The sequence below is a fragment of the Peromyscus eremicus genome, unplaced genomic scaffold (genome assembly GCF_949786415.1).
Source record: "Peromyscus eremicus unplaced genomic scaffold, PerEre_H2_v1 PerEre#2#chrX_unloc_2, whole genome shotgun sequence".
NCBI classification, from domain to species: domain Eukaryota; kingdom Metazoa; phylum Chordata; class Mammalia; order Rodentia; family Cricetidae; genus Peromyscus; species Peromyscus eremicus.
Window position 1 is genome coordinate 3,506,293 of NW_026734289.1, and position 15,985 is coordinate 3,522,277.

The 15,985-nt window shown below is 36.8% G+C and overlaps 1 pseudogene; it reads right to left on the reverse strand.

The window, feature by feature from the left end:
• Nucleotides 1-2,522: 2,522 nt before the first annotated feature.
• LOC131901046 (zinc finger protein 431-like) lies at nucleotides 2,523-15,072 on the reverse strand (annotated as a pseudogene).
• Between the last annotated feature and the right edge of the window lie 913 nt (nucleotides 15,073-15,985).

Here is a 15,985-nt window from a genome sequence, read left to right on the forward strand (position 1 = left end):
GAAATTCTTAATGACCTGAAAACAATGGGGAACAGAAACAAATAAGAGATTAGAGCAGAGATGCATTTAAAAAAATCAAATTCTAACAGTGAAACAAATAATTGTCTTGTTAAAAAAATAAATATAATTAAACACATAGCTCTATTGACTTTGAAAAAAAGAAAACCGTTCACAGGTAGAGGGAATGGTATTAATAAGATATCATATCACCGTGCCCCTATGTACAACATTAGCTGCTGAGACCTGTGACCTGGCACACACAGCTAAAGCTAATGGAAATAACCATCACAAGCAGGATTGAAAATATCTGCATAGGATAATTTTTGTTCAAAATTCAATACTCATGGGCTCAAGCTAACTTACTCAAATTGTACACCCAAAATCTAGCCTGCCTTCACTCACATGACATGTATCAATATGTGCTGCGAAGTTACCAAATCACTGATCCTGCCATAATCAGGTCCATTTCATAAAGGTGACTTATGCAGCATTTTGCCTCCCCTGTTTCCCCCAGCAGTGTACACAGTAAACTATTCTTTCTATTCTAGTCTCCAGGCACACAAAAATCCTTTTCTTGTTACTGAAATGGACAGTTGACTACATAACCCAAATTTTAAATTTTAAAACTCTGTGGTATTTGTGTTCTTCAATCTAAAATTGTAGTTGGTTCAATCACAAGGACAGTGAAATTGACTGTGCTCATGGCTACCTGATCAAGCATAAGAAAGTTTGTTTCAGAAAAAAAATTCTACAAGGCTGGAGGTACTGCTCTTAGAGAATATGCCTCCCCAGGGATAAATTTTTCCACACACCTAAAAGTTTAATGAACAAAAATATCTTAAATAACAACATGCATCAAGTGGTGGTTAATGTCAAAAGAGAAGCCAGTCTGGCACAGATTTTGCATGCCACTTCTGTTATCATCCTTAAGTCTCTCTTAAGTCTGGCCTGAGGTAGCCCATTTAACAATTTAAATAGGGCCAGGAGAATGCAAGTTTAGCCACTTAGGCAGATGGAGATTTATAGAGCAAAATTATCTTTTATATCATGCAGTATGATCTAAATATAAATATATCATGATGCATGACTTAAAAGAGAAATAAAACATAAAATATAACCTAAAAGATACATTTAAAGAATGTATCAATGCCACAATTCCCACACAAAGGACATAGAACACAAATACAAAAACCAGCATGGGAAAGTCACCTATTCATACTGTGAATGGAGGTCTCAAATGAACAGCTATTCTGAGCTATTCTAATCTGAGAATAAGAATTCTTTTGCCTACAAGTAAGCTGCCTCAGAAGACTGCAAATGCTTCTATGAAGGACCAGAACAAGTTCATTTTTACTAAGCCCTGACTGCTCCTCAACTCAAGCCTGTGACATTACTGTAGAGAATATTATTTTTCTTTTGGTTTTTCTGTAGCTCCGGTGGCCCTCCTGGAACTCACTCTGTTGAACAGGCTTGCCTTGAACTCAGAGATTCACCTGCCTTTGCCTCTTGGGTGCTAGGATTAAGGGCATGCACTACCAGAACCTGGCTTTTAAGAATTACATTTTTTATTTTTAGGTTTTTCAAACTAAAAGATTCTCTGTATAGCCTTGGTTGTCCTAGAACTCACTCTGTAGACCATGCTGGCCTTGATCTCACAGTGCTCTGCCTTCCTCTGCCTTCCAATTTCTGGGATTAAAGGTGTGCATCACCACCTTCCAGCAAGAATTTCATTTTTAAACTTTGTTTTAACTATATGGGTATTTACCTGCTTGTGTCTGTGTACAGTACCTACAGAGACCAGAAGATGGAATCAGAGCCCTTGCAACTGGAGTTGTAAGCAACCATGGTTTCCAGCATATGGAGGTAGCTCACTCCCACAGATGAGTGATTGTTGAGTACAATTCATGGCAGCTTGTCCTCAGGTACACCTCAGAAATTGCTCTGGCATTTGAACTTTGAGCTTTCACACCCAAAGGTCCATCCCTAAAAATTCTTCAAAACTCCACAGCTCTTTGTAGATGCCTGATTGCCTTAGACTTAGACTTCAGTTCAAGTTTCAGGATCTTCTCATAAACTGGATGTCTTCTAGATTCACCACCATTCAGAGCTCCAAAGGGAATGATTTGCAGGCATCGGGGAAGCAGAAAATGATCCCATTCAGACAAGTCAGACTTTACGCCTGAAAGTTCCTTTTCTCTCCTTATAGGAGGTATAAACTCAAGAAGGCAAACACCTGACATGTGAGTTTCTGTGCTCCAATTGCTGCCTATTTACCACATTGGAGATAAACTCACTCTTGTGGCTTGGATTAAATGGTCAACCATCTTTTAAAGACTTTTAGTGTCAGTTTGACTCCTCTTTGTATTCTTTGTATTTTCCCCTTATTTTGTGGAGATTTGGGTTTAGAAAACTCTTGGATCAGTTCTCCCACTGGCCCTGCAGTTCAAGGGGTGGCAGCTAAGGCAGTGCAGCACCATGACAGGTTCAACATCACACGTTCTTCCTACCCAGTGACACCACAATCATTGCCCGAGAGAAAGAGTGGTGAAGTCAGAGCCCAAGTGATGCTCAGTGAGACTGTTATCGAAGCCTGCCTCTGCCAAGGTGAATGCAACACTGGAAAAGGTCATGGGAAAGGATAAATCATCACATAGAAAAGTGCAAACAAAAGGGAAGAGGAAAATTAAGGCAACAGGCTAAAGTGGCTGACCAACAACTACAGATCTGCCAGCAGAAAGTGGAGACACTGAAAAACAGAGTCCAGTCTCTGAAGTGGAAGAGAAAAAAGCCAAGGCTGACTAACCATCCATCATGACTGTCAGTATCCCTGCCTCACTACTTATAAAATCCAGAGGAACACTTTAATTAACTATTTGTAAAAGTGAGTTTTTTAGTAGCTGTATAAACATTTTTAAATGGTGGGTAAAAATCCTATTTCATTCCATATTTTAAGTGTAAATGATTTTTTAAGAGGTTAAATCACTTCACAGGTTCTTTTTTAATACAACCAGAAAATAGCAGGATACTGAATGAGGAGAAGGTGTGACTGTCTCAGGGGTCACCATAACATTTGATACAGAGGGCTAGTTTTGTATCCTACAACACAAAGCATTGTAAATGGTAATTTGAAGTCTCTTGGTCATTCATTTTTATCCAGAATATTCTTAGATATATCTGGTCTGATATTTCTAGTAGAACTGTTTCCTAAAAAACAACTTGGATCTTGCCTTGTCAGAACTGTCTCTGGTTATACAGTCCTTTTTCCTAACATTTGTGATAATGTGCTGTAAAAAATGGAAATTTTGAATATGAACTGTATATGGCATAAAACTGTGAGTCAATGGAATTGATAATTACAAACATTTGATTGTTATGTGAGGGCTTAGGGAAAACTTGCCAAGTTTAGGATGGACCATCACTGGAATAAGTTCAAAGAAAAACAACACATGGCTCTTTTGGATACATGAACACAATGTATGACTCTTAGAGGTTGGGTAGATGTTTCAAAAATTGGAATGACTGTGTACTCTGCTCCTCAACCAATAAAATCTCATTTGGGGAAGAGTAAAAACAAATTCTCGGCACACCAAGTGTGAAGTAGTTTCAGGTTCTATCAATCTTATATTTCCTCTGAGTAACCTGGGCTGGAGTAAGGATGAACTTAGATCAGCCATCCACCCCTTACTACTATTAATGACATATTCATAGTCTTGAATAGAAGGCTCAGCATTGAGGACACTACCATTTATAAACAGGACCTGACTCTCATCCCCTGCACTCACAAGACAGCTGACAACTGACAATACCTCCAGTCACAGGGGATCAGATACCACATTCTAGTCACCATTGGTACCTAGCAGGAATATGGTATACTAACTTGTAAAACTTATGCACTTAAGTTAAATTTCATTCTTTTCTAAGCTAACAGGCACATGAATAAAGCCTTTCTTACAATTTGGAATCACATACATATCTGTCTTTTCACTATTTGCATATCTAGTCTCCTAAGAGGCAAGGCAAATGCACTCATGTACGTGGAAATAGAGGGAGATGTGATAAATTTGATGTAGGTGATATGAATCGAACTTAGGTACTCAAGAGGACCAGTACTACTGAGCCAACTCTTCAGGTCCCAAATATGTCATTATAATTTTGATGATAAAGATGTCCTACTGCTCTTTCTGTCTCTTGTGAGTTGAAGGTGAAGAAAGTCCTCTCTAGATGGTTGTCAAAGGATTCAATGGATTTCTATACCTCTGTGAATGGACTCTCTATATTGTTTTTTATTTTCATTTTTAACACATTTCTCATGATGTGAGTAAAGATAACAAAAGCTTTTGTTGAAACCAGTCACAATCCAGCCAGATTATATTATGAAAAATCCCATAATTTGAGATATGCTTTTCTGTTGGAATTTTCTTGAGACAGGATGTGTCCAAATAGGCTGCCCTGGAATTCACTATGGGGACCAAGCTGGCCTCAAAATCACAGAGATTGGCCCAACATATTCTCCCTGTGCCGGAATTACATACATGCACCTCTAAGTCCAGAAATATGGGTTTCTAAGTGACCTACAATGGAATCAGAACATAAAGGATAAAGCAATATTTAAAAAGAAACCATAATTGTTTTGAAGAACAGAATTATTTCTTAAAATTCTATAATTTAAATGGGCAAATCATTTTATACATTCTCAATAATTGAGTTATTTTCCATTCTGGTATTTTCGTCCATTTAAAAATGTTTGAACTGCATTTGTTTGTCTATGCCTGTGCCAGGATGTGTATATAGCACCGAGAAGATAACTTACATTTGTCTGTTTTCTACTTACCCTATGTGAGTTCTAGTGATGAAACCTATGAAGTCATTTAGTTGCAAAGGACCTCAATGGCATTTATTCAAGTCTAAAAATAATTTATGTATGTGCTGATGTATGAGTGTACATATATCAATGCCCAAGTGTAGAAATAAAAAAAAATTGTAGGAGTAGTATGGATCACCCAGAGATAGAACTCAGGTCCTCAGGCTTAGGGGAAACAAGTTTACAGAATGAGGCAATTCTCTGACATTTGATTGTGGTTCTGACACAATGTTATAAACAAATGCATAGTCCCCATAATCAATTTTGAAAAATATGTGGTTGTATAAATATTTTAATATGCAAAGAAAATTTATTATTCAATTTGTCCTTTGTTCTTGTATCCTTTTATGAAATTAAGTTTACAATCTGAAAATAAGACAATAATTTAATGTTGTAGTTTTTTTTTGTTTTTGTTTTTGTTTTTCGAGACAGGGTTTCTCTGTGTAGCTTTGCGCCCTTCCTGGGACTCACTGGGTAGTCCAGGCTGGCCTCGAACTCACAGAGATCCGCCTGGCTCTGCCTCCCGAGTGCTGGGATTAAAGGCGTGTGCCACCGCCCGGCTTGTTGTAGTATTTTTAAAAGTCTTTTTTGAGCACCAGTGAGATGGCTCATTGGTAAAGTCTTTGGTATGCAAAGCTGGAAACCAGATGATGATCAACCTTATTAGGAAGACCACAAAGCTATCTTCTGGTCTTCACATATCTGCAATGAGCCTACAACCCATAATCATATCACACACCACATAAATGTTTCTTAAAAGAGAAATCTTAGTGATACTACATTACCTGGTATCTCTGGACAATTCTCTTGGAAGGAAATACTTGAAGATGAAATGCCAAATGGTTAATTCATGTGGATGGGACAGTCTTGGAACATCAAATTATATAAATATACATATATAACATAGCAAGCTATGATATGAGGTGTATGGTGGATTGCTGATTATCCTAATTTATTACAACTTTATCAGATAAATGAAAATACTGCTTTGAATACACACATGAAGTATTTCATATTTCTTATATTCTCTTCCATTAAGCATTTTAACATTAATATTATTAAATTTGATTGAAAAAATCATACATGATGGGAGTACATCATCTACCTTTGGACTTGTACTCAGGAGGTGGATATATGAGGATCATGAGTTCAAATGTATCCCTGAATCATTACTAACATCCAAGCCAAACAGAATTACAAGCACATATCTCAAGGGAATTTGTAAAAATGTGAAAAACAAAGTCAGCAACAAAAACCCACTACCATTTTACAGACAACCTAACTTGAAAAGTATGTTCACACACAGCATAATATTTAAGTAAACAGTGGACCACTTAGATTATGGGTATAACATTCTATACATTACAGCAGAAAAATACCTATCACTAAGAAAGTACAATAGATAGTGAACCAAAACACATAGGAAAATATAAAGGCAACAAAATAAACATCACTAAATGTATTTGTAACACATATAGAACACTTTAGTATCTACTTCAAAACTTTCAAGATAGAAATCACAATGCAGTGATCTCTACCATTAGTCCTAATTTACTTCCTTCAAGAGTGTGATGAGCTGGGTGGTGGTGGCGAATGCCTTTAATCCCAGCACTTGGGAGGCAGAGGCAGCTGTATCTCTGTGAGTTTGAGGCCAGCCTGGTCTACAAAGTGAGTTCAGAAAAGACGCAAAGCTACACAGAGAAACCCTGTCTCAAAAAAACAAAAAAAAAGAGTGTGATGAAAAATAAATAAAACATGATTTGTTTTTCTTGAAGCTGAAGACAACTGTGATGTCTTTACCAAATTGTTTACATGAATAGGGGTTTTCTCTTGTATGAGTTTGTCCTCATTTCCACACTTCAAAATGATATAAATAGATTTTTAAAAATTACAGCACTGGAGATATGACTGGGCAGTTAAGAAATGTACATTCCCAGGACCAAGGTCTGATTTTTGACAACTTCCTGTCATTCATCATCAAGATCAAATGGTCTAACATTTTCAGGAACCAGATTGCATGATCACATACCCACACAAACATAGACATCACATAATAACAGGTACAATAACTGTTTAAAGAAACAATTTTACATGAAAGTTTTTCTTCTTTTAAGCATTAATTACTGTAACAGGTGTTGAGGCATCTAATGGCTTCCAGAGTTTTTCTTCATCATGAATTGGTTCATGTAACAGATAGCTAGCATGTAGGCTTGAAGCCAGGGAAATCAAACCTTCTACGTTGGTGGTATTATTTGGGAAATTTTAGGAAATGCTGCCCTGCTGGAGTAAATAAGTGACTGGGGGTAGGCTTTAAGAAACTACATCCACACACCATTTCTAGATCCCATTCTCTGCTTCAGGCTGCAGTTTAAGGACATGAGTTCATAGCCTCCTGCTTTAGCTGCCATGTCTGACACATATTGCCATGCCACTTTCATGCTGATATTGTATCTCTCTGGAACAAGGGCCAAATTATACTCATTTATAAGTTGATTTGGACAATATATCACAACAGAAAAGGAATATAAATGGATAAATTATTATACCTGAAATAGGTATTTAATGCAATTTAAAAGAAGAACAAAATCTAAAACAGTTACATTACCATTTAAATCAGTAGTGCAAGTTCCAAAACTACACAGAGAAACCTTCTTTCAAAAAATAAATAAATAAATAAAAAATAATGCAAGTTTTTACAGCTCTGGAGGGAAAGATGCCTCAAATGGCAGAAGTCAGCTTTTACCTAGAGCTATGAAGGGAAGATATCCTGGATGTCTACTGCTGTGAGGGAAAAGGTAACCTGAATATTCAGAAGTCAGGCTATACCTGATGCTGTGCTTCAGTGGGAAATGGTCTCCCTGCAGAAGATATTAATCCTGCTTCTCTCCAAAAGGGAGCCCTTACAGTTGGACTCTGCTCCACACTGCTAAGAGTTTCCTAAGAGAGATGTCCAATGCTGATCTCCTCCACTCCCCTGAGGGAGTTTTTCAACAGAGCTGTCAATTCATTTTCTGTTCTGCTCTACTAGAATTTCTAACAAAGATGTCCATTTCTTCTCAGCTAGAGCTCAAATTCTTACTTCTATCCTTCAGTCAAGGAAGATGTAAAATGGTGCAGAAATGTAGCAGTCTTTGGTGAAAAGTTGTTACTTCTGCTCTGATCTTTTAAGGGAGCTTGCCAGCAGAGGGGTTCGCTGCTTCTCTAATCCAATCCTATAGTCAGATTCTCATCTACTCCAGTAAAAACTCTTCATGAAAAATGCATTCAAGATATATATTTGGTAGGAAGGAATCTAGGAGAGTTGCAGAATCTCCCAGGCAGCTGCCAAATGAACAGATACAGGGCTTGAAAAAGCTGAAATATTGGTAGGATTTCATGCTCATGAATTGGTTGATTTCAGGCTCATGGAATGGTTGGATTTGTGCTTAGTTGGTCAAGTTTACAGTGTGTTTCTTTAGCTCTGGTTTCAGGTCCATAGTGTGTTTATTTTAATGCCCTCTTTTAAAATTTTGATTCTGGTTTCAGGATCAGGGTGTTTCTATAACTGGTTCTGGATTCAGGAACAAAATGTGTTTCTTTGACTCTGGTTTCAGTGTCAGGATGTTTTTCACTCTGATTTCAGGGACAAAGGGTGTGTCTTTCACTGGCCCTATGTTCAGGGTCAGTGTTTGTTTTTGTAGCTGCCTCATTTACCCTATACAAAAGGCTTCAGAAATCATAAATATGTGTTTTTTCCATGAATGTGTTGCTGTAAACAATATAAAAGCAGATACCATAATGCTTGAACATTTTTTGACACTGTCAAATACTTTTCTTTTGAAGACATACTTTTCTGTAACTGATCACAAGTGTGTTGCCTAAAGATCTTACCAAACCCTTTATAAGCAGATGGCCACCATAACTTTTTCATATAGCCAAGGACTATTGTAATATATGGAAAGGCTTTAACAGACTAATTACACACAAAAATATTATTCCTGTATAATTGCAAAACTTACCCACATTGACTATTCCTGTACGGTTTTTATGCAGCATGAGTTTGAGAAATCTCAAGATTTTTAAGATACATACAGAGGCTTTACCATAGGGCTTCTGTCCAGTATGTTTTCTTTTATGCACTTGAAAAATTTTGAGACATGCAAAGGCTTTACTGCATTTATTACATTCATAGGGTTTCTCCCCAGTGTGTTCTTTTATGCATTTGAATACTGAGTTGTGCAAAGGTTTTACCACACTGATTGCATGCATAGGGTTTCTCTCCAGTATGTGTTCTTTCATGCCTTTGAAGAATACTCAGAAGAGCAAGGGCTTTTCCACAGTGATTGCATTCATAGTTTCTCTCCAGTATGTGTTCTGTAATGCATATGAAGACTTCTGTGATATGCAAAGGCTTTACCACATGCATTACATTCACAGGGGTTCTCTCCAGTATGTGTTTATTTATGCGTTGAAGACAATTGAGTTGTGCAGAGGCTCTACCACACTGATTGCATTCATATAGTTTTTCTCCAGTAGGTGTTCTTTTATGTATTTGAAGATTGTTATGACATGCAAAGGCTTTACCACACTAACTACATTAATAGGGTTTGTCTCTACTATTTGTTCTTTTATGCATTTGAAGGGTACTGTTTTGTGCAAAGGCTTTACCACAGTGAATATTTTCAGAGGGTTTCTCTCCAGTATGTCTTTTTTTATGCCTTTGAAGATTACTAATAAATGCAAAGGCTTTACCACACTGATTACATTCATAGGGTTTCTCTCCAGTGTGTGTTCTTTTATGCATTTGAAGAGTACTGTTTTGGGCAAAGGCTTTACCACACTGATTGCATGCATAGGGTTTCTCTCCAGTATGTGTTTTTTTATGCCTTTGAAGACTTTTTTGACATGTAAAGGCTTTACCACATTGTTCACATTCATAGGGTTTCTCTCCAGAATGGTTTCATATATGCCTTTGAAGACTACTCTGATATACAAAGGCTTTATCACACTGATTACATTCATAGGTTTTCTCTCCAGTATGTGTTCTTTTATGTATTTGAAGATTACCATGCCATGAAAAGGCTTTACCACAGTGATTACATTCATAGGGCTTCTCTCCAATATGCTTCCTTTTATGTTGTTGAAGATTACTTAGATGTGCAAAGGCTTTACCACACTAGTCACATTCATATGGTTTCTCTCCAGTATGTTTTCTTTTATGGATTGAAAAACTTTGTAACATGCAAAGGCTTTACCACATTGATTACATTCATAGGGCTTCTCTCCAGTATGTGTTCTTTTATGTATATTAAGATTGCTACGCCATGCAAAGGATTTACCACAATGATTACATTCATAGGGTTTCTCTCCAGTATGTGTTCTTTTATGCCTTTGAAGATAACTTAATAGTGCAAAGACTTTACCACACAGATTACATTCATAGGGTTTCTCTCCACTATGTGTTCTTTTATGCATTTGAAGACTGTTTCGATGTGAAAAGGTTTTACCACATTCTTTACATTCATAGGGTTTCTCTCCAGAATGGGTTCTTGTATGCATTTGAAGATGATTGTGATGTGCAAAGGCTTTGCCACACTGATTACATTCATAAGGTTTCTCTCCAGTATGTGTTCTTTTATGCATTTGAAGATTACTCTGGCATGTAAAGGCTTTACCACAGTGATTACATTCATAGGGTTTCTCTCCTGTGTGCTTTCTTTTAAGTTCTTGAAGATGATTTTGAAATTCAAAGGCTATACCACATTGATTACATTCATAGGGTTTCTCTCCTGTGTGCTTTCTTTTAAGTTCTTGAAGATGATTTTGAAATTCAAAGGCTATACCACATTGATTACATTCATAGGGTTTCTCTCCAGTATGTGCTTTTTCATGCATTTGAAGAGTACTTGGGTAGGCAAGGTCTTTAACACACTGAATATTTATAATATATTTCTTTCTAGCTTGATTTTCTTCATCACTGCAAAAATAATGGGACATGTAAAAGCATTATCACATGTAATATACTGTTTAATCTTTATATCTGTATGAACTAATTTTACAATTTGGTTCAATTGTAAAGAAGAACCATATGTAAAGGTTTTATCATTGTTCACACTCATGTTATTCCACTTTATTAAGAGTTGGTTTGCGCCGGGCGGTGGTGGCGCACGCCTTTAGTCTCAGCACTTGGGAGGCAGAGGCAGGCGGATCTCAGTGAGTTCGAGGCCAGCCTGGTCTCCAAAGCGAGTTCCAGGAAAGGCACAAAGCTACACAGAGAAACCCTGTCTTGAAAAACCAAAAAAAAAAAAAAAAAAAAGAGTTGGTTTGCATTTGTGTTGGTAAGATCCTTTGTAACATGGTTCACATATACAGAATATTTCTATATATGACATTATTCATATATTTGAAGAAAACTGGAAAGTGACAGAGCTTCAACATTTGCATTGCAATAATAAATTTTCCTATACTGTGGTATAGGGATTAAGGTTTCCTCACAATAACTGACAATAGACTCTTGACTCTAACTGCCCCCTTTCTTAGCAGCACAATCACAACAAGTATATAAACTACATTACCATTACTATTCACTATTTGCTTATTAAAAAGCTTTAAAAATATAATTATCAACTCTTCACTATGTATACTTCTATAATATGAATAGGATGAAATGAATTAATTGGCAGTTCTATGGAATATTTTCCATGGTGCTATGAATCAAGGTGAGATATCTGCTAAGGCATTGTCCCTTGTCTTTTTTGTTTTAAAGAATGCCTCATAAATTTATTTCAACAACCTAAAAGAGATATATGGTTTTCTGAAAATTTAATAATCATTGATGTACTTTAATCTGTGTTATTTACACTGTTGCTTTTGTTTAAAACTTCCAGGACACATTTTAGTTTCTTCAGAGGCACATTTGTATCAACTTGCACAAGAAAATTACCTTTCATCTCCTCTAGAACTTTGAAGATGCTCTGCAGTATTATGGTCTTCCCAATTGTATCCTAAAATATAGTACCAGAAAATATATGTTATTTTCTTTAAAACTGTCCAAAATTTATGTTACTGTTTTCAGTGAAACTTAGAATATGACTGATTTATTCACCTAATATTCTTTCTCAATTAAATTACAGAGGAGCATCCAAAACCTAAGGACAATTGTCCTCTTATTTTAATATGTGAAGAAAACTCCATCTTACCTATAATAGTGAGGTTCCTGTAGGTTTCCAGCATCATATCTTTGTATAGATTCTTCTGGGAAGGATCCAGTAAAGTCCACTCTTCCCAATTGAAGTCAACATGCCCATCATCATAGGTCACTGCATTCTAAAATATCCCATACATGTGTACAAGAGAAACCATAATACTTACATCATTGTAAATGTATACTTCTTTGAGAGTATAGTCATATAATTCTGATGCTCCCCACACTTACTTCATGACATACAAATTATATGTAATCAACAAGTCCCTTTTGAAGGAAGCTGAATAGGAGGATCACTTTTGTCATTTCTGTACCCTTTGAATGGGATATCACCTTGCAAGAGAAATGCTTATTAACAAATATAGAGAGACAAGTAAACATATCAACATTATAGAGTATACATCAGAGAAATTGTATCAACAATTACTAACTATAAGGAAAAATAAGATGAACAAACTTGGTGTATTGGCTCATTCCTTTAACAGCAGGACTCAGAAGGCGGAGGCAGGTATATCTGCGTCTGAGTTGAATCCCAGCCTAGTCTATGCAATCAGGTCTAGGAAATCCTATAGTACATGTTAAGACCCTGTCTCCCAAGCAAAATTCAGCAGAACAAGAAAGCAAGAACTAAGAAGTTTTTACTGAAGTTCCTACAAAGAGTTATGCATTTACTTTAGTTCTGTATTCCTCAAAAATCCTGATGTGCTACAATTCAAACTATAACATAAGTAAAAATTTACTGAAAAGTAGTGCATGTTTAAATAGTTATAAAGGGAAAGATGAAAACATTAGCCATATAAATGTTGACCATAAATAATCAACACAGATTATGCAAGAGAGAAGGCAAGCTAGTAAAGAGCTCTTGCTGGTCTTGCATAGAGGTGGGCTCAATTGCCAGTACTTCTATGAGGGAACACAACTATCCTTTATTCCAAGTTCAGGGTTACTGAGACCATCTTTTGATCACTGTGAGGATCAAGTACCCACATGGTGCATATCCATGCATTCAGATAAAATACTCATATCCAATTCAAAATTCAAACCAAATGTAACAGGCAGGAGGAAGTTCATGCACCTACAATGCAATGACTCAGAAGGCTCAAGAATGTTAATATCATGAATACATGCCAAATAGAGAAATAGAATGATAACTTGTATCAAATTTAAAAATTCAAGATATGTGTGGAACTCAGTACAACAGCATATGCTTGACATTTACAAAATCCTACATCCCAGGCCCATCATCCAATAATATAAAAACCAAACAGCCAGGAATGTTAATTACCCACATTAGTCTGTGGACTTGGGAGCCAGAATCAGGGAGATTCGTGAGTTCCAGGCCAGCCTGGTTTACAGAACTCCTTTTAGGACACTCAGGGCTACACAGACAAACTTTGTATTAAAAAATAACCAACATAATTAAAAAACCAGGTTAACAAACTGCCTTAGCACTGAATAGCAATTGCTTCTACTCTACCTTATGTGATACAGAGATAGAATCTCTAATAGTAGTGAAGGCATGACAATACAAGGAAGCTGGCTGATTCGTTTCAAACACAACTCAGTACACACGAAGAACAGGAAATCAGTTGAGGCTGTAGAGATGCATATCACACAACTAGTGAGGAATTTTCTTCCAAAAGGCTCCTCTTACTAAAAATGCAATCAAAAGGAAGTCACCAAGGAAAGACACATGTTCACATATATCATTGTGTCTGAGAGGTTTTTCATTCAATCAAAGATGTTCTAACCCAAGTACCTATAGGCTCATGAACATCTAGGAAGAAAATGCATTTAGTCATTTCAATGATCCTCATAGTTTTCAACATCCCCTACACTATTTCAAATGTTCAAAGCCTCTTCTGACATACAAGATGGTCTCTTCATGGTGACATTTGTGAAATCAGAAAATGGATTATAACTTTCCAAAATACAATGGCACAGAATACCATTTAAAATATAACATAGAGAAATGGAGACATACCAAGGGAAGATTAGGCAAAGACAATACTGAAATAGAGCAGGACAGACATCAAATTCTCTACCTCTATCTCAGATGCATGAGGATTCATTATCAACAGGCTCAGATGGCCTTATTCATGCAACTTCTCATATAATTCTCCCTTTTCTTCATCTCCATATATGCAGCTAGTGCTCCATGGGTGATGTCCCATACCTTAGGTATCCCAACATCATGTGGTCACAAAATGTAATCCAGGCTGTTGCAAGATATTATTTTAAGATGTGTTATATTTGTCTATGCTGTGGAACAATTATTTTAAGATACAAAAGTAACTTGCATTCTTTTATGTTGCATATGTTTAACTCTGTGAGGCTGTGATTCTTTGCCTGTCTAAAATATCAACTTGTCTAACAGTCAGTAGCTTGGCAGAAAAAGTTAGGCAGGGCTGTCTGGCAGAGAGAACAAATTGGAAGAGAAAACTGAAAAGAAAAAACGAAGGAGCAAGAAAAAGAGAGGACACCAGGGGGTAGCCACCCTACTACACTACAAACCATGGAGTGAAAAGTAAAGAAAGATATACAGAATAGAGAAAGATAAAAGCCCAGGCGTGTAAGGTACATGAGAGAACTTAAGTTAGGAAAAGCTGCCTAGATACAAGCAAAACTAAGGCCAGGCACTTATAAAAAAGAATAAGCCTCCCTGTGTGTGATTTATTTGAGAGCTGAGTGGCAGGGCCCCAAAAGAGTAAAGAGTTAAAAAACAAAAACCAGTAATACCAGGCTTCATCCTCACAACTTCATGCGATGGACTCTCACAGGCTCCTCACTGGGTTTCTGACTCTTAAACATAGAATTCTGCAACAATGCTGAACTGAACCCCAGACTAAGAATCCATGATGTTAAATATTGATTCTTTCTTGTTTCCAGGACAAGTAGATGATGGGTGATCCTGCAAAGCTTGACTTCTTAATTCAGATGGACACTGACACGCTTGGACCTGAGGTGCAGCAGGTTTTGTATGAAGTTGCTTTCTAGGAGTAGGAATTACCTTCTTTAACCCTTCCATGACTTAAACCCAAATAAAATTTTGTAGTCAAAATATCATACAAATGGCCTCTAGCTTATTTATGTATTTATTATTTATTTATTTATTTATTTATTTATTTATTTATTTATTCATTCACTCATTCATTCATTTTTTTGGTTTTTTGGAGCTCACCAGGTAGCCCAGGCTGACCTCAAACTCACAGAGATCCACCTGGTTCTGCCTCATAAGTGCTGGGATTAAAGGTGTGCAACACCACTGCCAGGCATAATAATTTATGGGGTTTTGTTTGTTTTCTGAGACAGGGTTTCTTTGTGTAGCTTTGGTGCCTATCCTGGAACTCACTCTGTAGCCCAGGCTAGCCTCAGACTCACACAGATCCACCTGCCTTTGCCTCCCAAGCATTGTGATTAAAGGCATGGGCCATCACTGCCTGGCTGCTTAATTTTTATTGAGTCTATTTCCTACTGAAATTCTATACTCTCAATCTCCACTTTCTGCTATTATTCTTAACATTTGTATCTTCCTGGTCATCAAGACAGGTCAGTAAAGTTCTCTGTGAAACTTTCTATGATTTTTGCCACCTAAAGTCCTGATATCATCCACATTCTTTCAAAATACAACATTCTCAGGTTCTACCTACCAACAAAATTACCTTTGGTGTTCCATTTTTTGTTCTAACTTGCTTTTATCCTGCTGTGATTAAATTTTGCATTCCACATATTCTATGAACCTTGTGACATAGAGGTTCAGGCTCCAGGTTGCACATTGAACAACTTAAATAGCGACAGAAGACTGCAAGTCTACCCCCTTGTACACATAGGAAACTTACACAGTAAAGATATTTCCAAAATTATTACTTAAGTACCCAGTGATGTGAAACAGCAGGACATTCTTCAGTGACAGGGTCCTGAGTTGAAGATCACAAGGGATG